Consider the following 10,855-nt stretch of genomic DNA (forward strand, 5'->3'; position numbering starts at 1 on the left):
GGTACTTGATGGCGTCTGGCTCAGCGACCGTGCCCAGAACGGGCAGCCCAAGGGCCCCAAGCGCAGGGAGCCTGTCCCCCCGGCTCAGCAGAGAGGCTGATGGGAAGCGGAGCCAGAGCGGACGACAGCGCGGCTTGGGTCCTCCGCCTTTCCCAGGCGACACGCAGCTGGCAGAAGAGGGGCGATTCGGCCGGCAAGGCGTCCGTGCCCGGCCCGGGGGGAGCTGCGCGGCCGCCCCGCGCGGCGACACGTCCACTGGGCGGGAGGCCGGGCCGTGCTCCTCGGGCGGAGCGCGGGCCGAGTCACTGAGTGCCGCGGGGGCTTCGCCGCCGAGACATCCGCGCTTTTTTTCCAGCGAGAGGCCGAACAAGTTTTGTCACGTCGCTGCGGCAGTGCCATGCCTCAGAGACAAAATCTGGTACCGCCTAACGAGCCGTAAGCAGTGCTATCATTTCTCGAACGCGGAATTAAATGGAAGTGCCACATTTTCAAAACTGTTAGAACAGAAACCCCAAATTTATCACTGTCTGTCATTTTTCAATATGTTTCTTTCTAAGCCTCGCTTTCTGATGAGTAGAATAATTATAATTTAGCTACAGTAACTTGGGGCTCCATTTTCAGTTAACAGATTGTTTATCAAAATGAAGACCCAGCGCAGCAGCTGTAGGATGGGGAGAAAAGAGATTGACGTGGATCGCAGACCAGTCCTGTGGGAAGCAGCTGAACAGAAGGGAATTTAATGACTACCTCCAAACACAAGTGATCGATTCACCGAACCCGCTCGAGCAAGGCAGCACTGAGCGATTGGGTTTGGAGAATTCATTATTCATAAGCATTTATTGTGTAAATAGAGAGAAGAGACACCTTTGGATAGAAATTCAGACCAAAATGGACTTTGCAGAATTAAATTTGTGAGGGTTTTTTGTTTTTTTTTTTAATTCAAGAATTTCTGCTCTCCGGTAAGACACCGAGAGAAGTGCAGACTCATGTATTTATGACACACCAGCCCGATCACTAAAATCGTCATGGGTTCATTAAAATCCCGTCTAGCTGCGCGCGTGCACGTCCCCTCAGCCTCCCCAAAACAGCGGTGTGCTCACCCCACGGCAGGGTCAGCTCACCGGAATGGGGCCCCAGAGCCTGGGCCGGTGCTCAGGGCCACGATCCCGCCCCACTGAGCCAGCAGCAAAGTGTCCCCTGACCGGTGACTTTTAACCCTTTGCTGGGAATGAAAGACTTTGTATGGAGGGATTTTAAATTTTTTAAGTTTATTCTCACACTCATGTCTAGATGGTAAAAATGACAGTAGTTCATATACGTCTCATTTCCTCTCTATAAGGCAATGCTATAAAAATAAACGTAAGCACTATAAAAACACACTGAAATGACACTTTTAAACAGCTTTTTAACTGCGTTTTTGCAGGTTTTTGAGCAGTTTTCTCATTTTCCATCTGACATTTACTGGCACCGTGTTTCCTGGCATGAGGACCCTGAACATAATGCCAAGGTGTGAAGGCAAATGAGTGCCAAGCAGTGAAGAGATGCTGATATACAAAATACCACTTGGAAAGTAACATCGGTAATGGAGTTTAAATACAGTAATTCCCAAAGTACGGACTACAGAGTACCTGTAACCCACAAGGAAGGATAGCAAGGGTCTGAATTTGTGTCGTAGTCGTGTTGGTTTTACATGTTTCAGTTAATACTTGATGACACAATTGCTTGAAAATCAGTGAGAAAACATGATGGGTGATTGGATCAAGAAGGGCAACAAGGATTCGTGTAGATCACCCTCCAAAGAGATAACGTGATAGCGGACAGTGCTGTAAGGCTGCAGACCTTTGAGAAAACTCCTCCTCACTGCAGCAAGTTGCTCTGTGGCTGTAATGATGACTTCATCTTTCCAAACCCAAATCCACCATGTCTACACCACAGCATTCCTCCAGGCTTACGCATGCTGGCTCCGGAGCACAGCGGCTGCTGCCCCACTCACTGAAGCACTCCCGGGCACACTTTTCAAGCACCTGACTAACACTCAAATAAATGGAATTTTTCCTGTGCTGAGAGGCAGGAAAACACCTCAAGGCTAAAGCTATGACAAGAATTAGGTGTCTCATGTAAGTTCTGCTTTAAGAAACCAAGTATGAATGTGTACCCTCAACACCAGGGAAATTTTGGGTGAGCCCAGATATTTCTCCTGATAGACCTCCAGGTCAATCATAGAATCATAGAATTGTTTATGTTGGAAAAGATCATTGAATCCAACTGTAAATTTAGCACTGCCAAGTCCACCACTAAACCATGTCCCTAAGCAGCACATTCACACGTCTTTTAAATACCTCCAGTGATGGTGACTCAACCACCTCCCTGGGCAGCTTGTTCCAATGCCTGACCACTCTCTCCGTAAAGAAATTTTCCCTAATCTCCAGTCTAAACCTCCCCTGGCGCAACTTGAGGCCATTTCCTCTCATCCTGTCGCTGGTTACTTGGGAGAAGAGACCAACCCCCACCTCACCACAACCCCCTTTCAGGTAGTTGTAGAGAACGATGAGGTCTCCCCTCAGCCTCCTCTTCTCCAGACTGAACACCCCCAGTTCCCTCAGCCGCTCCTCATCAGACTTGTGCTCCAGACCCCTCACCAGCTCCGTTGCCCTTCTCTGGACACACTCCAGCACCTCAACGTCCTCCTTGTAGTGAGGGACCCAACACTGAACACAGGATTCAAGCTGCGGCCTCACCAGTGCCAGGTACAGGGACACGATCACTTCCCTACTCCTGCTGGCCACACTAGTGCTGATAGAGGCCAGGATGCTGTTGGCCTTCTTGGCCACCTGGGCACACTGCCGGCTCATGTTCAGCCGGCTGCCAACCAGCACCCCCAGGTCCTTTTCCACTGGGCAGCTCTCCAGCCACTCCTGCCCAAGCCTGGAGCGTTGCATGGGGTTGTTGTGGCCGAAGTGCAGGACCTGGCACTTGGCCTTATTAAATCCCATACAATTGACCTCGGCCCAGCGATGCAGCCTGTCCAGATCCCTCTGCAGAGCCCTCCTACCCTCCAGCAGATCAACACTCCCACCCAACTTGGTGTCATCTGCAAACTGCACTCGATCCCCTCATCCAGATCATCTATAATGATATTGAACAAGACCGGCCCCAGAACCGAGCCCTGGGGAACACCGCTTGTGACCAGCTGCCAGCCGGATTGAACTCCAGTCACAGCAACTCTTTGGGCCCGGCCATGCCCATCCAAGCCACGAGCTGCCAGTTTCTCCAGGAGAATGCTGTGGGAGACGCTGTCAAAGGCTTTACTAAAGTCCAGGTAGACAACATCCACAGCCTTTCCCTCATCCACCAGGCGGGTCACCTGGTCATAGAAGGAGATCAGGCTGGTCAGGCAGGACCTGCCTTTCATAAACCCATGCTGGCTGGGCCTGATCACCTGGTTGCCCTGTATGTGCCATGTGATGGCAGCCAAGATGATGTGCTCCATAACCTTCCCTGGCACCGAGTTCCTACTCACAGTCCTGCATTTCCCCAGATACTCCTTCTGAGCCATCAGTATTTGCTGCTGAGCACATGGCTGCTGCTCATCACTCACGTTTCAGCTACTTTGGGACTTCAGGATGAGGCCCTGCCCTGTTTATCTCACCCACAAGCTCTCCTTGGGCGTATCTGCTGGGCGAGGGCCAGCTGGAAGCACCTCCAGAAGGAAGGTGCCAGCCCTTGACTTGGCGTGTCCCTGCACGGCGCACTCACCCAGGGTAAATGCCCCTTTCTGCCTGAAGGGCTATACCTGCACATCACCCGTCTACCGGCAGCGTCCCCGACGTCTCGTATTGCGTTGGCGCCGAAGCCACGCGTCGCGACTCATTTCCTCCAGGATAACTTGGTGTGCAAGGGTCGAGGCTGTGGGGTCCTCCAGGCAGCAAAGCGATCGGCTCTGCTGCAGCAGGGGCTGTCCACCTTGTGCTCTTCTGGGCTGAACTTTCTTGCTACAGGTCAAACACAGATTTTGTGACCCAAGGCTGTGAAAGGCAGATTCAGGTATTTACTGTGTTTCCTGCAGCGGAGGATAACAGCATGCAATGCAAATCCTAGAAGATTTATACATTTGTGTATTTCGCCATGTTCATGAGGGGGAAAAGGTCTGGAGGAAGAGAAAACCGTAACTTTAAAACCCATAATGGAAGAAGACAGCTTATTTGTTAGTAGGTAAGAGAATATCGCTGAATCATTTATCATCCAGAGCATTCACATAGCCAAGAAAATGTGCGTCTTGCATCTTCTTCTTCGGCATTGGACCATGAAAATAGTTATTTTCTAAAAGCAATCACATATGAAGATTAAAAAAATCCAAGTGTCTGTGCTTTAGTGTGCCATACAGCTGCACAGCAGCTTGGGGTGGAAATTGGTGATTCACAATTTCCAGACCTTACTTTCCTTATCACTAAGTGCAGAAAATTAGCACTAATGCTTTATAGTAGCCACGTGTAAACATAACCATAATGGTCCAAGTCAGGTTTTTCCTGACTCCTTTGGATTTCTTTGCGTAAAGAGTCCATCTGCCTAACCAGGGACCCCTTTCTAGGGTGGCCTCTGTGCGCTAACTGGATTAGCTGGTTCATTTGATCTCGTTGGCCGGCCTTGTGCTGGCCCAAGGAGCCCGTTAAGGAGTAAGGCAACGCGCCTCTGAACGATCCGCTGGTGGTCTTGGGGAGATGTAAGGGCTTTCTTCCAACTTAGCAAAGTGCACAGCAGAAATTGAAAACTGGACCTTAAAACGATTTGTAGGAGACAGAGGAGTCTAGACACGAAAGGAGGACAGGGTGTTTATGCTAAGCGAAATCTTTTTTATGTATATATATATTTTATAATCGCGATATAAAGCAAGATTGTCTTAGGCAAGTAAAGTTTGGTAGGATTATTTAGTAGCAACAGAGCATATAAATCTTGCCAATAACCACCCCTAATTTTAATTACAGTGAAGCAATTTTTATAGGGAGAGCATTTTGTTAGAACAAATGATTTATTTGGGGGAAAAAAATGACAAGCTCTTCGGTTCACAAGCTCTTCTGTACATATGAAACGGAAGGAACAAATTTCAAGCTTTAGTTTCTATTTAATTCAAATTAGTGGTTGGTTAGACCACTTTATTTATTTCATTTTCAAATAACAAATATTGTGAGAGGACCTATTTAGTCAGGAGTAAGCAGGCATTTCCTAGTCTTGGTTAGATGCTTTTAAAACGTCTCTATAAACTGCAGGAAGAGCAAGGGCTTCATTTTCCTGCTAATGTTGTGTTTTCAGCCTAGGCAAGATAAGAAACACTCTTTATTCTTGCCCAAACTACTCATGCAACAAAACTCTTATCTTAAAAAGACATTGACATGAACAGTTAACACACTGTATAATTAAAGCAATAAATTAATTACCAGGCTTCCCTGGTGACTATTAAACACTTGAGGCAAAAGAGCTGTCTTTTGCTCCTTGTTGAAGGATTATTACTATTTAGTTTGAACATCAGCTTGAACGATCTAGGTTACTTTCTCTGGTGCAAATGTGTTTGCAGACATGCGAAGGTTTTTGAGGCAGCTTTGCTAACATGTCTCTGACTTGAGAGTTGGGATGTCCTCTAACACATTCCTCCAGGTTTTGGCTGATTTTGGTGGTGGCAACGAGGATCCTTGAGAGATGGACACAGACATCAGCTGCAGCAGGATTTTAATTGTAGGAAAATGCCTGTAAGCCATTGCCCGGGGTCAGTCCAGGGAAACCGCTACTGGTGAAAACCCACGCGTGTGGCATGCTGGGGCACACAGGGTATTTGCCATCTCTCATCTCCTCGGTTCTGTTGGAGTGCAGGGTGACTCTTGCCGGGCGGCAGCCAAATGCCTCGCAGTTTTCATTGGGCTGTTGGGCTTGTCAGAGCCAAAACGTACTCTGACATTCTCATCTAAAAATTCTAACATTAAATCTTTTTTAAAATACCTTCTTTCTGGGGTTATGTATGGAACGTCTTTTAAAAGCTATCAATAAAAGGCTGTTTGTGCGTGGGGAGCTTTACTTGAAGGAACTTTCAACCTCATTTACAAGGTACTTAATGCCTTCTTTGCCTCAGTCTTTAATAGCCAGTCCAGGTATCCACAGGGTATTCAGCCCCCTGAGCTGGAAGATGGGGATGGAGAGCACAATGTACTCCTCATAATCCAGGAGGAAGCAGTCAAGGACATGTTAAACCACCTGGACACCCACAAGTCTATGGGGCCTGATGAGATCCACCCGAGAGTACTGAGAGAGCTGGCGGAGGAGCTTGCCAAGCCACTCTCCATCATTTATCATCAGTCCTGGTTAACAGGGGAAGTCCCAGAAGACTGGAGGCTTGCCAATGTGACGCCCGTCTACAAGGAAGGCTGGAAGGAGGACCCTGGGAACTACAGGCCTGTCAGCCTGACCTCTGTACCGGGGAAGATTATGGAGCGGTTGGTCTTGAGAGTGCTCACAGGGCATGTGCAGGACAACCAAGGGATCAGGGTTCATGAAAGGCAGGTCCTGCTTGAGCAACCTGACCTCCTTCTATGACCAGGTGACCCACCTAGTGGATGAGGGAAAGGCTGTGGACGTTGTCTACCTGGACTTCAGTAAAGCCTTTGACAGCGTCTCCCACAGCATTCTCCTGGAGAAACTGGCGGCTCGTGGCTTAGACAGGTTTACTCTTCGCTGGGTGAGGAACTGGCTGGATGGCCGAGCCCAGAGAGTTGTGGTGAACGGCGGCCGGTCACAAGCGGTGTTCCCCAGGGCTCGGTTCTGGGGCCGGTCTTGTTCAATATCTTTATTGATGATCTGGATGAGGGAATTGAGTGCTCCCTCAGTAAGTTTGCAGATGACACCAAGTTGGGTGGGAGTGTTGATCTGCTGGAGGGTAGGAGTGCTCTGCAGAGGGATCTGGACAGGCTGCATCGATGGGCAGAGGCCAAATGTATGAGGTTTAATAAGGCCAAGTGCCGGGTCCTGCACTTCGGCCACAACAACCCCACGCAACGCTCCAGGCTTGGGCAGGAGTGGCTGGAGAGCTGCCTGGTGGAAAGGGACCTGGGGGTGCTGGTTGACAGCCGGCTGAACAGGAGCCAGCAGTGTGTCGAGGTGGCCAAGAAGGCCAACAGCATCCTGGCCTGTATCAGAAATAGTGTGGCCAGCAGGAGTAGGGAAGTGATCGTGCCCCTGGACTCGGCACTGGTGAGGCCGCACCTTGAATACTGTGTTCAGTTTTGGGCCCCTCACTACAAGAAGAATGTTGAGGTGCTGGAGTGTGTCCAGAGAAGGGCAACAGAGCTGGTGAGGGGTCTGGAGCACAAGTCTGATGAGGAGCGGCTGAGGGAACTGGGGGTGTTCAGTCTGGAGAAGAGGAGGCTGAGGGGAGACCTCATCGCTCTCTACAGCTACCTGAAAGGGGGTTGTGGCGACGAGGGTGTTGGTCTCTTCTCCCAAGTAACTAGTGATAGGACGAGAGGAAATGGCCTCAAGTTGTGCCAGGAGAGGTTTAGACTGGATATTAGGAAAAATTTCTTCACCGAGAGGTTGGTCAGGCATTGGAACAGGCTGCCCAGGGAGGTGGTTGAGTCACCATCTCTGGAAGTGTTCAAAAAACGTGTGGATGTGGCACTTCAGGACATGGTTTAGGGAACATGGTGGCGCTGGATTAATGGTTGGACTTGATGATCTTGAAGGTCCTTTCCAACCTAGTGATTCTGTGATTCTGTGAATTTATAAATCTTCACTTTAAATCTTCCTTAGTGTTTTCCATGGAAGCTGGCTGGGCAGGATGCATGGCAGAGGGCCACGTGGAAGAGCCGGCTGCATGCCATGGCCAGAAGAAACGTGAGTCAGGGCGAACCGGTTCCCCAAGAGGGATGTGTCATGCCTTATTGATCAACAACCTTGCCACTAAGGAAATCCCCAGCTAGGATCAGCGTCATGCTAATTGAGACCTGGGACGTGATTGCTGAAGCTCGCAGGTCTCTGCTGTCACACCCGTGACTAAGCCACCATGCACAGAGGAAGAAAGGATGCAGCTGAATTACTGGTTATCTTTCAATAGAGCCTCTTTCACAGATGTAGGCAAAGGTTCTTCCCATTGTATTCAATAAGCTTTGGGTCAGACCCCCAAATTTGCAAATAAGCTTAATGCTTCACTCAGCAAAGCACATAACTGAAGCTTTGAGGGAAAACCTATACCAACATATTAACTTTTCTTCTCCTTTTCATGAGTGTGTGGATATAACTGTGGTTTTATGTAGGTAAGAATTAGATATTTGAATAATAACATGAAATGCCTAATCGAACAAGCTCTCGGAGCTGAAAGAGTTTCCGTTCCTATGCCGAGCTCGCTGCACATCCCATAAAACCCCACGTGCATTGCAATAGCCAGATCAAAACAGGATGCAGGAGCAAGGAGGAACGATGATCCCGGGGCAAGACGGAATCGCTGACCTAAATTACCAGGGTTCGTTAGCCTCCACCGCCCCGTGGGTGTTACACGTGTCAAGGACTCAGGTTAGTCCCTGGATCCAAACTCTAGCAATAAAAATTGAGGCAGGCAGCCTGTCTCCTGTGCCGGGGCAGGAACACACACTGCCTAGCCAAACACCGCTGAGCCGGAGCAAGGGGCTGACACAGAGGTTTAGAAGGAGTTGCACGGAGCCCATTTTTGTGTGGTGGCTCTTGCCAGCGCTGCAGTATACCTCTGCTGTGCTGGTAGCACTGATGTGGCCCTGCGTGGGGACCTGGGGGTCAGCTCACTCCATATCTCATAAATCACCTCAAATGGTCTTCCCCGTTGAAAGGGGCATCCCCACGCCACCCCGCGTCAACGCTCCGCTGTCACAATCGCGCTGCAAAGTGCTAAATATGAAACCCTCAGAGATTCCCCGTGGCGAAACGCAGCAGTTTGCAAGAGGTTCTGTACCTGGCTTCATCGATATATCAAGCTGCATTTTGCCTCACCTTCCTTAAGCAAAATGCAAATGAAATCACCACCCTGGATTCAGCCTTCCTGGGCTGCAGAGAACAGCTGGAGCCTGCTGAGAAGGCTGCTAGTCCCAGGAACGTGCTAAAGATTAACCACCAACGGTTAGCTATTTAAATTGGTCTGATAACAAGAAAAGCCACCTCTTGGGCCCCCCATTTCAGAGATTTAAGAGCTTCCATTGCTAAGGAAGAAACAGCCCGGAGTCAGTAGGAGCTCGACGCAGGGCGGGAGCGGGTGGGTAAGGCGGGGACCCGGCCGGTGGCTGGCAGCGCTCGCCCTCGGCTCCCTGGGCGCCGCCATTCTTGTGTTTGCTCCGCAGCCGGGGCCGGGAGCTGGCCCGACTTTGCCCTCCAAGCTCTCCGCTTCTGCAGGGAGGTGAGAAAGGGGAGGCACGTCCCAGGCAGAAGGGAAAAGGAGCAGCAATGTTGGTTTTTTCCCATTTCTAATTAATAAGAAAATCCTCTTGCACTCCAACAGAGACCTGTCGTTAAAACACAGGGATCTCAACCTTGGTCAGAAAGGGGCCTTTGCCCCGCAGAGGTGCGGCGTGTGCACAGCAGGAGGGCTCAGCTCCCGCGGCCCCTGGCCACGTGGGACGTACGGCCGGGCACGTACGGCAGGGCACGTATGGCCGGGCACATACAGCAGGGCACGGACGGGTGTGCAGCACCTGGGCTTCTGCTGTGCCTGCCCTGGGCAAAAGCACCCTCAGATTCAAAATGTTGCTGGAAACAGAAAGCTGAGTGCAACTTGATATATTTATGGGTGTTATGTGACAGGGAGGGATACGGATCGTAGGGGCCTGGACTGGCTGATCAAGACTTTCCTGTTTGTAAAAGACACTTTTATGTTCCCATTCTCCATTTTACCTTCTCCTCTTTTAGCTTGTTTCCCAGTATGTTTGTGGTTTTCTCAGCTGTAATTCCATCAACACTTTTCTTTAAAGCCCGCTTCTTTAAGATGTTCCTCTTTCCTTCAAGACATCTCCTTTTCTGTGCCTCGCTTGTACCTGTGTTTACTATATTTTCTCACTTGCTCCTTTCCCGTTTTCTTCTGCCTCGATAGGACTCAGAGGCAGCGTTAATCACACCAGCGGGATGGGACATCTCTCAATACCTCCTTTATCCCCATCCATTTTTGCCCATATAGAAAAAGAGAGGTTTGATGCCCTATCCAGGAGGGAAAAGCCGTTCCAGGTGCTGTGCGCATTCGCAGTGACATGTTGTCGTGGTTTAGCCCAAGCCGGCAACGAAGACCCACGCAGCCGCTCGCTCCCCCCCCCCTGCCCCCGGTGGGATGAGGGAGAGAACCGGAAGAGTAAAAGTGAGAAACCTCATGGTTTGAGATAAAGACAGTTTAACACGCAAAGCAAAAACCACGCACGCAAGCAAAGCAAAACCAGGAATTCGTTCACCACTTCCCATGGGCATGCAGGGGTTCAGCCATCCCCAGGGAAGCAGGGCTCTGTCATGGAGTAGAATATCCCTTTGGTCTGTTGGGGTCAGCTGTCCCAGCCGTGTCTCCTCCCAGCTTCCTGTGCCCCCCAGTCCACTCGCCGGTGGGGTGGGGTGAGGAGCAGAAAAGGCCTGGACGCCATGCAAGCACTGCTCAGCAATAACGAAAACACCCCTGTGTTATCCCCACTGTTTTCAGCACACATCCAGAACACAGCCCCATGCTAGCTTCTGTGAAGAAAATCGCCCCACAGCGTGCACAAGCGCGCCGGTTTTGGCTGGGACAGGGTTTACTGATGGACTGGGCAGTGTCAGGTTTAGCCTTGGGCTCAAAGATCTTAGAGGTCTTTTCCGAGCTGAACGACACCCCGACTCC

This window comes from Phaethon aethereus (assembly GCF_964289735.1).
Source record: "Phaethon aethereus genome assembly, chromosome: W".
Taxonomy (NCBI): Eukaryota; Metazoa; Chordata; class Aves; order Phaethontiformes; family Phaethontidae; genus Phaethon; species Phaethon aethereus.